This window comes from Spodoptera frugiperda, chromosome 22, assembly GCF_023101765.2.
Source record: "Spodoptera frugiperda isolate SF20-4 chromosome 22, AGI-APGP_CSIRO_Sfru_2.0, whole genome shotgun sequence".
Classification (NCBI taxonomy): Eukaryota; Metazoa; Arthropoda; class Insecta; order Lepidoptera; family Noctuidae; genus Spodoptera; species Spodoptera frugiperda.
In genome coordinates, this window is record NC_064233.1 from 2,227,826 (window position 1) to 2,243,286 (window position 15,461).

Here is a 15,461-nt window from a genome sequence, read left to right on the forward strand (position 1 = left end):
ATTTTTGACTTTGAAACCTAAAGTAACCTAAATTTAATCTAAAACTTCGCCTAACCTAAACCTAACAGGAATACCAGCTCCGGTTATACCGGACCCGGGATTCAATCGGCAGCCGGGACATATCACAAAGTTATTACATAAAAAAAACTAGGTCGTTTCTGACACGTCTGTCCGTCCGTCTGTCCCTTACATAACGGTAACAAAACGTGTTGAGAAATTATTATTTTATGCATTGTATTCAAATATCGTTACGTGCTCGCTTTTACCCCTGTGGTATAAGCAGGGTTCTATAAAATTATGGTTAAATGGTTCTATAAATATTCTATAAAATGATGGTAGTTGCGGACTACCTAGCGGGTTTACCGGGGCTCCGGCTCGGAAAGCAGGAGTAGAAACGGGGTGGTTTTTAGTCAGTAAGAGTCTGACACTCCCTCTCGCTTCATCCAAGGTAGGAGAAGGCATTGAATGATTACCAGAACAGTCGGTAAACGCCATTAACACTGAACGCCGTGGTCGTCACCGGTGACCGACGTTAGCGGAGGATTTGCCTTCAACAGTTTTCTATTGGCAGTCAAAGACTTAAATAAACGGCAGTAGTAGTCCACTGCTGGACTATGGGCCTCCTCTACATAAGAGGGTTTTGCCATAGTCTCTCCAGTCAGGCGGGATGGAGATTGCTGTATAAAAGGTTCAGGTTTATAAGAGAGTGCAGCTGCCCGGTCTCTATCAAATACCGGGTTCGAAACCTACCAACGGCAAGTACCAATGTGACTTTTCCGAGTTATATGTACTTTCTAAGATTATTTAGACACCACTGACGAACGGTGAAGGAAAACATCGTGAGGAAACCTGGGCTTATAGTTTCTAATTATAAGTTTGAAATCGCCAACCCGCATTGAGCAAGCGTGGTGATTAATGCACAAACCTTCTCCGTGCGAGAGGCCTTTGGTCAGCAGTAGCCACTTATAGGCTGTTGATGAGATGAAGTGAAGAATACAGTTAAACATTTTTAAACCGTACAAATTAAACAGTTAAGACGAATTATCATCACGTTTATTCTAAAAATCAACTTAGTTAGCATATGGCTATTTTTAATTCTGTATTTAAAGGTTACTGGACAAACGACATCTTGATAATTAAGTAGACTTAAGAATAAATTATATAATACTGGTCTAACCGACTTTGTTAGTAATAGAAGTTATGTGTTTTGTGAAAAAAACTATGATTTATGGTTTTATTAAGGTTGACTAGTGTCTGGTTTGATTCCTGATTAGTTAATATTGCTTTTTTAAGCATTTTACTTCCGTAGTAAAAAATATTTTACAATTTAACCACATGGAAAGTGGAAGTTAAAACCATGACAAATGGAGTAGATGACTAATTTTTATTTTAATGTTCGTCTTGTAGATTATTTTAAAATATTAGACACGTATTTTTTGTTTTCTTACGGAAACAAATACTTTCAAAGATATATTGATTTGAAATATCACGTGACGTCACTTCTGGGTACGTTTTATACGTAAAAATTACGTATTCGCTCCCACTCCTAAATTAGACTTTTGATTCGTTTTATCTAAGTATTGTTATTTTATACGATAAAATAAAATGATACGTGTGGTTAGGTTGCTTATGGGCAGACGAGATCCATCGTAGACCACATCACCGTTTACCATCAGGCGAGATACTGGACAGAACCCATTACCAATAAAAATATATACAGGTATGTACATATTATGTGTGTATGTCTAATCATTACTAACTCTACACTGTCAACTTCAATTTGACCTTGTCCAACCTGCACGAGTCAACAAGGACGTTTACTCAATTATTACATAATAACGTCGCGTTTTATACGTAAAGGGGATAGGCAGAGATATACCAAGTGCTATTATTAATTGGAAGTAGCTTCTGCTAGCGGTTTTTAGGATAAAAAGTAGTGTTAGATGTGTTGTTTTGGATTTAGCGACTGTCATTACATTATACTACATATATTGTGTCATTACATGTGCGGGTCTACGGACGGCGAGCAAGAGTAGCTCAAAGTCCGATAAGAACCAGACCCCGGATGCGTACAGTGCGTCGCGTTCTGCGCGTTTTGCCCCCTGAAAAAAAAAGGGTCATTGTCAGCCATCCATAGCACACATCCATAAAACGCATCTTTCAATATCAAAATTATAGCTGAGCTAAGTCCGTTTCCACCGGCCCTAAGCTATGTGTACCAATGAATATGATTGGTGGAAGCCAAACTCATCCACAGCAACGTAGCATAGCACATCTCTGGTGGACGAACCAGCAACACACTTGTATCTCCTCTATTGTTGCGGGTGCCCATAAGCTGCACAGATTGCTTACCATCAGGTCATCTACATAAAAAGCTACAAGTACCTTTGTATTTATGTTATGTTACAACTTTAAAAATAACATAACATTACACAAAAACGTACTAACAATATCTCATTAACATCTTTACGTTTTTGTCTCTTGACCGACTTTACCGCAAAGTGGTATTATGTAACCAAATGTCAGATAAATTCCATCGAAATGTAAGTTTGTTTGTTCTATTGTGTAAATATTATGTTAACACTAGTGTTTTGTTAGTGGTTTTGCCTGAGGCTGATAATTGGTAATGGTTATATTAAGATTGCTTTGTCGAGTGGTCAAAAAAGCGTGATTGGTACTAAGTTGGAGCATATTTGATGCCCAGTTAGGCAAAGTAAGATTATTCGGTTTATTTTTTGTTACACCACCAGAGACCACATTTTTTATGGAATAGAGGCAAACGAGCAGACGGGTCACCTGATGGTAAGCCATCAACGCCGCTCATGGACACCCGCAACACCAGAGGAGTTACAGACCCGCTGCCGACCTTTAAGAAAGGAATACACTCTTTTCTTGAATCTACATGTATATTGTATAACAGTAGTCTCGTCCTCTAGTGACCTTATACCCAACCCAGGAACCAAAACCGAAACCTATCGCTCCATAATCAGGCAAAATGCAAATACTAGACTAACGCAACCAATTTCAAAATCAAAACCGCAGTAACACAATCCGACCCAAGAATCGAACCCAATAAGCAATATATTAGAATATAATATAAGGAAATGTCAACAAAATTATTTGAACAACACAAGTAGATGTATATTATCAAAGTAAATAGGAGCTATGTGGGTCAGCAGGTCGTGTGCTCGACCGTAGTCGTAAATTGGCACCTACACGCAATGTTATAAAGCATTTGTTTATTTATTTAATACTAGCTTTTGTCAGCGGGTTTGCCTGCATTCGCGTGGTATAAAAAGTGTTCCTATGTGTTCCAGACCAAGTCCTATAAAAGGGGAGAGCCATGCTTCGGTACTGCTGGATCGGCTCGACCGGAGTAATACTACGGTCTAATAGAAAACTGACGTGAATAACGCTTGCGTTGTATTTCATTGTGTGAGTGAGGTTACTGGAGGCCGAATTACCCCCTTCCTAATATTCCCAATCCCCGATTTCCCAACAACCCTTAAATTCCTAACCCCCAAAAGGCCGGCAAAGCACTTTTAACGCCTCTGGTGTTTCGAGTATCCATGGGCGGTGGCGATTGCTTACCATCAGGTGATCCGTCTGCTCGTTTACACGTTCCATAAAAAAACTAAATTTATAAGTTACAAATATATCTGAGAGCGTCGCTGTCCAGTCTTTGTCAAATGTGTTCCCTTGGTCGGGTATACGACACCCGCGGGAAGAGTAGGGGTGGTGACAAATGTATTCTATACGGCATTTTGTAATTTCAATCTACCATGAGACAAAGGCTTACGTGATCTTATATATTGACGATCATAAAAACATATAGTAAAATCATTTCTATAGCCTGTCTCTCAGGAATTCTGTCATAGTATATATCTATTACATGACATATTGCAAAACGGCCACGTAATAGCTTAGCCAATTATATATGACTATGTTGCGTGACGCAATGAGATCTATGTGTAGGTTATTCACTTGCGAAACTTTAGAATTTGAGCTAGACCCGGTCTAGGTGATAGGTTAGGTCATATGTTATAGAGCTGAAGATTTAGTGGGTTACCGGAGCGCTGGCTCGAAGAGCAGGAGTAGGAACGGGGTGGTGTTTAGTCAGTAAGAGTCTGATACTCGTTCTCATCTCACTTAGGGCGGGAGAAGTCATTGGATATTTTTTTTATAAAAATCTATCTAACCTCTTCGGGTATTAAAATACATACATACAATGAAGGATATAAGGATACTTTACTGAGAATTTAACCAATGAACGATAATTTAATTTCTTCAGTAAATAAATTCCAAAAGCAGATAGATAGACCAGCTACCAAAAAAAAAAACGGAACAGAATCAAATTCGATATGCAACCTCTTAGTAACTAAGGATACAGTCTAGAAAAACCAGCTTAAAAAATAGTCATCCGAACAAAGAACCTCCTCTTTTTATAAGCCGGTAAACGAGCAGACGGATCACCCGATGGTAGGCAATCGGTTCTGTTGACATCCAAAACACCAGACGCGTTACAAGTGCGTTGCCGAGCTTTTGGGGGCTAGGAATTAAATGTTTTTTGGGAATCGAGAATTGGGGGCCTCCAATAACCTCACTAACACAACGAAACATAACGCAAGTTTTTTCACGTCGATTTTCTGTGAGGCCGTGGTATCACTCCGGTCGAGCCGGCCCATTCGTGCCGAAGCATGGCTCGCCCACACTTATATTTTTGCAGTCGGTAAAAAACAAGCTTATGCCATAATGAGCTGCTTAAAACGTAAACAGTAAAATAAGAAATCTTCATCCCAATATGGCAGGGAGGTCAGGCAGACTTGTTAACATAAATAAAAGTAGTCACAAGTCCATCGTCCACAAACTGGTTTTGTCTTTAATTAGGTAGCTTCGTTTAGTTATTTCTTATATGTGTGCTGTAATATATAACACACACACACACAACTTCACGCCTTTTATCCCCGAAGGGGTAGGCAGAGGTGCATATTACGGCACGTAATGCCGCTATACAATGTACATCCACTTTTCACAATTTTCGGAGTCCCATGTAATAGAGGGTGAGCCTATTGCCATATACCGGACACATTTCGAGACTCCGTGCTACTACTGAGAAATTGTAGAAAAACCTAAAAACGCTCAGCAGTACTCTGCCTGACCTGGGAAATGAAACCAAAACTTCTTGCACGGCAGTTGCACTTGCGACCATTGGACTAGGCCAACGAGGCAGGAATGTGCTTTAATATATCATAAATATATAAAATCACTAGCTTCTGTCAACGAGTTCACTTGCGTTCCCGTTGGATATTATATTACACCACATCAGTTCAACAGCCTATAAGTGGCTACTGCTGACCAAAGGCCTCTTCTCACACGGAGAAGGTTTGAGCATTAATCACCACGCTAGCTTAATGTGGGTTGGCGATTTCAAACCACAATCGAAGGCGAAGACCTTCACCGTTTCTCAGTAGTGTCTAAATAATCTTGGAAAGTATATATTATAACCGTTGATAAGTGTCTTAAAACTACGGGCCACCAAGACTATCGGCCACTGGTATATAAGAATATTCCAGACCATAAGCTACCCTTTTTATTCAGGGGGGAAAATCATGCAATGACTTCTCCCGTCTTAGGCGAGGCGAGAGGCAGTGTCAGACTCTTACTGACTAAAAACCACCCCGTTCTTACTCTTGCTTCGAGCTGGAACCCCGGTAAACTCGCTAGGCGGTCCGTTGCTGCGACTATACGAGTAATTTACCCTTATTCCAAATTTAATCCCGATTCTTTCAGCCGTTTTGACGTGATTAAGTAACAAACATACACACAATCTATATGATTTGTCCGACAAATATTCTTAAACATTTCTTTGTCTTCTCTGACTACAAACTAAGAATACTAATGTATTGACTCTCAATACTAAACGTACGTAGCTGTAGTAGCTACTGCTATTGTGTATTGTATTTGTTGTTTATCTGTTTTTTATATAAATATAAACAATATAGTATGATTGTAAGCAGGCCAGGTGTGGATGCGTACGTCTTGGGTGAGAGGGAGTGTCAGACTCTTACTGACTAAATACCACCCCGTTCCTACTCCTGCTTTGAGCCGGAGCCCCGGTAACCTTAACCTTACATTGAAACTGCCTCGTTGGTTGAGTGGTCGCAAGAGCGGCTGCCGGACTAGGTGTTTTGGGTTCGATTTCTGAGTCGGGCAAAGTATTATTGGGCTTATTTCGGCTTTTTGAAAATTTCTCAGTATTAGCACGGAGTCTAGAATTGTGCTCAATATATGGCAATAGGCTCACCCCCTATTACATGGGACTTATAACACAAATGGTGAAAAGTGTACATTGTATAGCGGCATTACGTGCCGTAATGTGCACTTCTGCCTACCCCTTTAAGGATAAAAAGGCGTTATTACATACATAGTTAAATATTTCATGTACAAACACAATAGTGTTGTAAAAATTTCTTTTTTTTTACATTATCTGTAGCTCGTGCATCGTATGGACGCACCGGTGCGGAACCTCGCTACTTTCATTCGGGTGCAACGCTTTTCATTCACTCATTCATGAACATTCATTATATACTTATGTTGTGTGAACTAATCGCTGTGATGATTTGCTAATTTAACATTTTTTTATGGTATAAGCCGGTAGAGTAGATGGATCACCTGATGGTAAGCAATCGGTGCCGCCCATGGATACTTGAAACACCAGAGACGTTACAAGTGCGTTGCCGGTCTTTTTGTGGATTAGGAATTTAAGGGTTGTTGGGGAATCGGGGATTGGGAAGATTGGGAAGGAGGTAGTTGTGCCTCCAGTAAACGCACCCAGACCCCATCTTGGCACCAGGTGATTGGTAAAGTTCCAATAGTTATCAGAAAAATATTAGCAGAACCTTGACTTTAGGTACACCCCTTTTTAAGTCATACTAGTGGTCGCCTAGTGGTTGAAATTCAACCATATACGATTTAATTTACAATACCACTTAACATACGTTCAAGGATAATTTTTATTTAACTCAAACTCAAACAAACTCTTTTATAAAACTCTATTCATATGAGACGTCAATATCATCGCAATGTCTATCGATTTTGACGTTTTGTCAAATACGATCAGATACTATGCATGTGTGTGTAATGTTTTATTTATTAATTTAATGTACTTTATAAGCATTATTTTTGAAAAATATTAGCGTCCTGCACTTCTCCTACACATAAACTATAAGTGTACCAAATTTTATGCTCCTACGTCCGCGCAATTTTCGTAAAAAGCGGTCCAAAGTTTTTGCATCACGTATTAATATATAGATAAGTCAACAATAAAATATCTTTGTTCGATCTTAAAAACAATAATATAGGTACGGTAGTAATATTCAAGGAATCGATAAACAAACACATTGATCATTCAAGTCTTGTATTGTAAAGGTTCTTTGACCCTAACATTTTACTTATAATTCTAGTGTTTTCAGAATTTATAGCCTTTATTGACCACACAGTGACACGTCAAACTAAATAAAACCAGTATACACAGACCTGCGAATGTAGGGAAATGACATACAAGGCGAGTCCATGATAAACTGGTTTTTATGTATTAGGGTGAATGCACCTGTATACGCCCATTGAATTTGATTGCGGAGAAAATATTTAAAAAATGACTAATATATTGGAATTTTCTTTGTATTATATTGTAAAGAATGGATTTATTTTGTATATTTTACAGATTTTTTATCTTTATTTTACATCATGACAGTCCACTGCTTGACTAGGGACGTCCTTTACATAAGCCAATACGATTAATTCCAAGTCTTCGAGAATAGAACTTATTCCTTTTTAAAAGGCCGGCAAGGCTTTGTGACTCTTCTATTATTGCGGGTGTCCATGGGCGGAGGTTGTCGCTTACTATCAGGTGACAATTCTGCTCGTTAGTCCCCTATTCCATAAAAAGAGGGTTCATCACAATCTACGCTTAGCATTCGAGTTGAAAAGCGCAGATTAAGAATGCCAGGTTTTTCTAACGCTAAAAAGTGACCTATGTGTTATTCCAGATCATAATCTAAATTCTGTTGCAAATTTCATCCAGATCCCTTCAGCCGTTTTCACGTGAGTGACTAAATAAACAAACATACACACAAACTTATACTTTATACGTACATATTATTATATATTTATAAATGGTCGATGCCCTCAATGTACCGTGAATATACTAAAACTGTTATATAACAATAAACGGGTCAACCACCGAGTGCCGAAATATATTTATTTTACATAAAAATGGCACCTTTTATAAGAATAAACCAGAAATATATTTTTTATTGCATCATTGGAGATCGTTGATCTAAACCTAACTGTTATTTATTTTGTAATAATGTACCTATCCTTATAACATTTATATATTTTACTACTAGGATCGAAGAACCGAAAAAAGCCCAGTAATACTTTGCCGGACCCGAGAATCAAACCCGAGACCCCTTGTACGGCAGTTCTTTTTTTACATTTAATGGGTCGACGTTTGGCCGCTATCTCACCTGACGGTAAGTGATGATGCGGCCTACGATGGAGCACGTCTGCCCATAAGCAACCTATTCACTCGGGCTTTGAAGACACCCAGGTTATACCCATCAGGAAAACACAGACTCCGGCAAGGAGTTCCACTCCCTAGCAGTTCGCACAAGGCAGTTGCAGTCGTAACATTAATTTTAAGAGATGAGTTTAAGGGTAGTTGAATAAAATGGCCATAAGCCAAAAGAAAGCATTTCACATCATTATGCAACATTAAAAATATGTCCCTTACTCTACTTTCACACGATGAAAAGAAAATCGATTCAATAAGCCAACACTACTAATCGATTTCGCAGTAGTGTCGTTGTAAATCGTTTGAAAGCTGACGATTAGACTGTGTCCAATCGATTCTAAACGATTATAACAATCGCTTCTGCTATTTCATAATAGCTATCGGAGTATCGATTCTGTTTCGTCAAACCGTGTTTAGGGATTGCATTTATTTGTTTAGTTTATGCTTAGCCAACTTGGTTTTGTATGCAGTTTCGAAAATGATGCGTATTTCTACATTCTGGTAGGAAATTCTGTGAATTCTTACGACTATCTTGTTGGTCAATTCTTACTTTGGTTGAGCGGTCGCAAGCGCACCGCGCGTGAAAGAGTACGACCTTTTAAAAAAGAGCGTATTCCTTTTCAAGTGGCCGGCAATGCACCTGTGACTCCTCTGGTGTTGTGGGTGTTCGTGAACGGCGCTGATCGCTTACCATAAACCCTTCTGCGAAAAAAAAATGTTGGGGCGGTAGCTGTGTGCTGCTTAGTTCGATTCCCGCAACGCAACGGTCAACTTTTTGTGTGATTCACAAATTGTTGTTTTGGGTCTGGGTGTCATGTGTATGTCAACTTGTATGTTTGTAAACGCACCCACGACACAGGAGGAAATCCTACTGTGGGAAGACGTTTATTTAAAAAAAAAATCTGTCGAACTAGAGATACTGTGACCGTTTCTCGAGTCAGGATAAGTATTGATGGGGATTATTTTTCTTTTATTTCGATTTATATAAAGAACAATATAATAAAAGTAATGTTTAAGTTTGCGAAAGTCTTGCTTCAGTACGAATGGGCCGGCTCGTCGGAGTGATACCACGGCCTAACAGAAAACCACCGGAGGCCCAATTAATCTTCCCAATCCCCGTTTCCCCAACACCCATTTAATTCCTAACTCGCAAAAAGCCGGTAATACACTTGTACCGCCTCTGGTGGTTTGGCTTGGCTTACCATCAGGTGATCCGTCTGCTCGTTTACCAGCTAATACCATAAAAAAATCAAACTCATAAACTACCCAAACAGAGAATCGAACCTATACCTTCGACCAACAAGACACTATAAGCATGAAACTATGTTACTTTTCAGACACACAAGGCCAAAAGACCAATGACCCTAAAACAACAGGTCACCAACTAACCTACTTCAAAAAAGGGAGGTTATGAGTTACCCAATCCTTTTACACTGGCGACAGAGAGGCGACATGAATATGTAATTAGTAACGGCATTTTGTAATCTAGTGCACGGTGATAGAGGTCAAATTTGATTGTAGATGTGACCTATTTGTTTGGGAGTGAGTGACAAGACACAACTGTAGCAAGCTATGTCACGGGAATCGAACCCATGGCCCTTACGGTGCTTTTTCACCAGAGATGTGCTATAGACTGCCTCGTTGGCCGAGTGGTTGCAAGTGCGACTGCCGGGCAAGGGGTCTCGGGTTCGATTCCCGGGTCGGGCGAAGTATTACTGGGCTTTTTCGGTTTTTCGAAAATTTCTCAGTGGTAGCACGGAGTCTGGAAATGTGCCCGGTATATGGCAATAGGCTCACCACCTATTACATGCGACTTACAACATAAATTGTGAAAAGTGGGTGTACATTGTACAGTGGCTTTACGTGCCATAATGTGCACCTCTGCCTACCCCTTCGGGGATAAAAGGCGTGACGATATGTGATGTGTGTGATGTGATGTATAATATCACTAGCTTCTAATTACGACTTCACTTGTGGTCCTATTGGATAAAACATCACATCAACAGCCTTTTTCTTTGAGGGGTAAGTAAAATCATCCAATGTCTTCTCCCGCCTTGGGTGAGGCGAGAGGGAGTGTCAGACTCTTACTGACTAAAAACCACCCCATTCCTACTCCTGCTTTGAGCTGGAGCCTCGGTAATCTGTTACGTTATCCGCAATTCCGGGTCCCGAGACCCCTTGTCTAGCAGTGGCACGTGCGACCACCAATATAATGCTACTGATAATTCTAAATCAGCTGATACAGGGCTGCTATTGTGCAGTAACTGAGAGCGGCCATTGTGGCCCATTGACCTCAAATGGTTATTACTTCCGACTTACTGCTGTGTACAGCGTGCTTGTAATTCTATTAGTGAAAGAATTTTTAATTATTGATAAAAAATATAAGTTCGACTATCGATTAAGAAGTTCGATTTCTGGGACGAGCAACATATAGCGTAATTGAGCCACATTTCTTTACATTTTCCCAACATAAAGCTAAAAATGTTTCCTAATCTATTGCTTAAATTTTAATGAGAAAACAGAGAACCGCGATTAATTTTGCGTATGTGAACGCAAAGTTAATGAGTGTCATGTATATTTGAACTTGTATGTTTGGTAAACGCACTCACGATACAGGAGAAAAGCCTAGTGTAAAAATATTCCGAAACTTTTTTTTAAGTCACGTAGTATCCCTAATGCATTCTTCTAAGTCTTTGAAAAATAACATATTTTTATAAAATACAAATCGGTTCAGCCAAATGCAAGATAATCACGCACAAATATATGCACATACAATACAGGTCAAACTAAGAACCTCATTTTTTAAAGTCAGTTAAATATGATCAAGGTGGAAAAAAATCACAACACGCTGTATTCGCACTCAGACGTACCGAAGATGTTTATGCAATTAAAAAGTTTGCTCGTCGCTTTTATTACGATAGCCCGCGGGCAAAGCCGGTAATAATAACTAGTATAAGCCGTAATCTAGTCTATAATTATTATATCAGTATTGTATAAAAATGTTTTGTTGTTAGTTTGTTTGTTTGTGCCAAATATACTCTGAAACTGCTGGACCGATTTTGTTAAGATCGGAGTCACAATTTTATAATCAAAGTCAAAGTCAAAATTATTTATTTAAAATAGACCGTGGAGGCACATTTGTCAAGTCCACTGCTGGACTATGGGTCTCTTACAATAGATACTCTTGCCTTAATCTTGGCGCTTGTTAAGCCAATAGGAGAAAAACAGAAAAAGGCAGCATATGTATAAAGATCTGATTGGTTGGTCCATTCGCACCGGACAATAACCCTCCTTCTGGCGCAGTCGGGTAATCATAGCGCTGAACGCGCTCTCATTTCGATTACTTTAAATGTAAACTCGTACTTAGGGCTTGTCCTCAGGGTTATTTTCTTTTTCTATCACTTTGTCTGAATATTAGTTTTACATTGTTATCACATAATTGAAGCAATCGAAACAATGTAACCAAGAATTGTATTGTGAATCTGATTTGAAAAGAGTAACCTATGGAGTTTCTTGCTCGTTCTTCTCCATAGGAATCTACACTTTGTAACGAGCAAATAGAGTAACTAGAGGACTGACCGACAGACAGACGTTATTAATATTATTATATTTGCTTTGACGTTCAAAAGTGCCTTCCTGGTCTAATTGATATAAATTATTTTGACTTTGACTTTGTACCAAAAATGCCTTGAGTCGTTTCTCACGACACCCATGACAAGAGCAAAGCTGAAGACAAATGCCTAATCCTTCGAAAGTATCCACAAAGCACCTACTTTCTCAAAACTTTATTCAACGCGACCGAAGCCGCGGCCCACAGTTAGTATCTATTACAAATAATAAAACTAGTCGGTACATGTTGCAACCTCGATATATATAAAAGTAATAATAATAGCTGTCATTACATCACAGACGTCGGTTGAATTGTAAGTGTGTACTGGCTAGTAAGGAGGTTGCAGTTCGATTTGTTGGGTAAAAGACTATTCGGCTTTTTGCAACGTCATACCTTTTATCCCCGTAGAGGTAGGCAGAGATGCACATTACTGCACATAATGCTATGCGGGCTCTTTGGTGTCTTATATAACCTCCCAAAACTGCTGCACCTCCTGTAAGTTAGGATCTACAGTAGATACAACCATGAAAACAACGGAACATTAAAGTCTGCTGCGTCCCAGGTACATGAGTATCAGAGTTGCTGACTACCTAACGGGTTTACCGGGGCTCTGGCTCGAAAAGCAGAAGGAAGAACGGGGTGGTTTTTAGTCAGTAAGAGTCTGACACTCCGTCTCGCCTCGCCCAAGGTGGGAGAAGTCATTGGACGACTTTCCCCGTCAAAAAATGAACATGAATCCCGTCCCCGGACGAGAGATCCCGAACGGGATCTTTGAGATGAATTTACTGCAGGAGCAAAATTACTTAAGCCATGAAAGAGACTGAAGGCACTTATGAACATCAAAACTTTAAAATAATTTTTAAAATGTCTGTATGTCGGTCAGTCCTCTGGTTGCTCTATTTGCTTGTTCCAAAGTGTAGATTCCTATGGAGAAGAACGAGCAAGAAACTCCATAGGTTACTCTTTTTCTCTTCTTATTTCATTAGTGTCACCACGACTTGAGTAATACCTAAACTAAAAACTAAAAAAAAATAGTTGCATGACAAAAGTTAACTTACCAATATCGCCTAGTCCAGATAAAAACAGTAAAAAAAAAACTAATTCACACTTCAAATGTCACTGGGTCTGTTTAGTTTTTTAATTTAACAAAACATTTGTCTCAAAACACTGTTTTAACACTCACTTAGTTCACATTTCTATTAAAAAAACACACACTATTAATAATTAGGTATTATTATTATAAAAATAATGATTATTAACCAAAATAATGATTATTAACCAAAATAATAATCGTAGAAATAGAATACAATATAAATAATTACGGCGTAAAATGCGAATTTAAAATAGAGATAAAAAATGTCTTTTATGTACGGGATGATTTTTTGGGCAAAACCCCTCTGGTCTGGTGTATTATTATACATTTATTAAAGGTTTGACATCATTTTCCCTGGAATTATACATTGTGTATTATTGTATGTGTTTTTTGTGTATGGTTCTCATGCAATGTTGAGAATTTACAACACAATAGGAGCTAAAGACTTAACAGGAGGTCGTGAGTTTAATTTATTTAGTTATTGTCGTGTTTTGGCGGATTTTCGAGGTCCTAGCTTCGATTACCGGATTGGGTATTACATAAGACTTTTTAAATCAAAATTTGCCGTACCAGAATTGAGTTAAAAACAAGTGCCTGGGGCATGGCAATGACCTTATAAAAATAGGTATTTAACTCATTTCATAACCTGGTTAAATTCGGTCTACTTTTGCATATAGAACTGCTTATCCCTTCGAGAAATAAGAAGCGTAATGTTAACGAATAAAAACTAAATATAAAACATTCTAGAACATTTTAAAATAGAACTCGAAACTACAAGATTGACGGTACCCACATCAAGAAAAAAGGTATGCAAAAATATTTGGAAAATACCCAAGTATTGAGATATAGTAAAAGCCTACATATAACATAATATATGTATAATGTATATCTACGAATCACAGAGTCACGTAATAAAAAACCAACGAAGCGATTAACTTAACATAGAAACTCATACAAACAAACATACACACATAAAACACACAAAACACACTCGAAAAATCAGCACCAAAACACAAAATAACACAGAAATAAATAAAAATAAAACACATACACATAAAAACACACACAGAGAATTTTAAAGATGGAATGGAAATTAAGTATCGGAGTTAAAAAAGAAATGAAATCGTGTCTGAGACCGGCGCGTGCGCCATTCCAACTGGCTGGTTTACGCGAGAAGGGGGGAGAAGGGGGGGGGTAGTATCAATGAGGCAATATTACGGAGACAGGTCGTCAAGGTTGTATCGGCTGTGTTGGAAACCTATGGATAGTGATTTTACTTGTATGTTGGTACTGTACTGAGTTCAATTTTATTATTTATTATTATTTATTATTTTATTCTTCATCACAAAAAAAAAAAACAGTGAATGGCGGACTTAATGCCTTAAGGCATTCTCTAACAGTCAACCATAGGGTAGTGCAGAGAAATGAAGCGGATTGATGCGAAGCCAAAACACACAAAATAATTATATAAGAATACAATATATACAATACATATACATATATAATACATATAATAATTATCTTGATTTTAAATCATACATCCGTATTACAACACTACAAGGGTCACACGCTAATTACGAAACATTTCTTCTGTAATTCTGATCGCCTAGTACCTGTCTACCTGATTTTAATTCGCATGAAAAATAAAAAAATATTGGAAAAATAACTTAAACTAACTTAAATCGTGAGTTTAAAAAACCCTTCCCGTATCGTTTGTTATGTTATCTAGAAACCGTGCACTTGATATGTATACCCCCTTTTTGTTACACCGTGTATATTTTGTATGTTGTCTTGTATGTCTGTAAACGCACCCACGATATAGGAGAAAATCCTTACGTGGAGCAATGTTTAAAAAAGTAATATGGTATAAGCCAGTAAACAATAAAAAAGTAAGCAATCGCCGCCGCCCATGGACACCCGAAACACTAAAGACGCTACAAGTGCGTTACTGGTCCTTTGGGGTTATTTTTTGAGGAGAAAAAAACATCAAATTACTACTCCTGTCTTGGGTGAGGCGAGAGGGAGTGTCAGATTCTTACTGACTAAACACCACCCCGTTCCTACTCCTGCTTCGAGCTTGAGTCCCGTTAATATTTTTAAAGCTTTGATAAACTTTTAATCCAATTAAAATAAATGTTTTGACTTTGACTTTTTGTCTACGAATTGTTTTTTCCGTGATTGCA

At 38.4% G+C, this 15,461-nt stretch overlaps 1 protein-coding gene across 7 annotated transcripts in view; it reads right to left on the minus strand.

The window, feature by feature from the left end:
• LOC118279834 (proteoglycan 4) overlaps positions 1-15,461 on the minus strand; it is a 59,383-nt gene that overhangs the window by 20,008 nt on the left and 23,914 nt on the right. For 2 of the 7 annotated variants that reach the window (XM_050702514.1, XM_050702517.1), the window contains exon 2: positions 13,244-13,381. The exons of 1 other annotated variant lie outside the window; for it this stretch is intronic. The gene's annotated coding sequence lies outside the window, so the exon portion shown is untranslated. Of the gene's footprint in view, positions 1-13,243; positions 13,400-13,556; positions 13,633-14,329; positions 14,459-15,461 lie in introns of those variants that run through there. 4 more of the 7 variants (XM_050702511.1, XM_050702513.1, XM_050702515.1 and 1 more) reach the window with 4 other exon arrangements.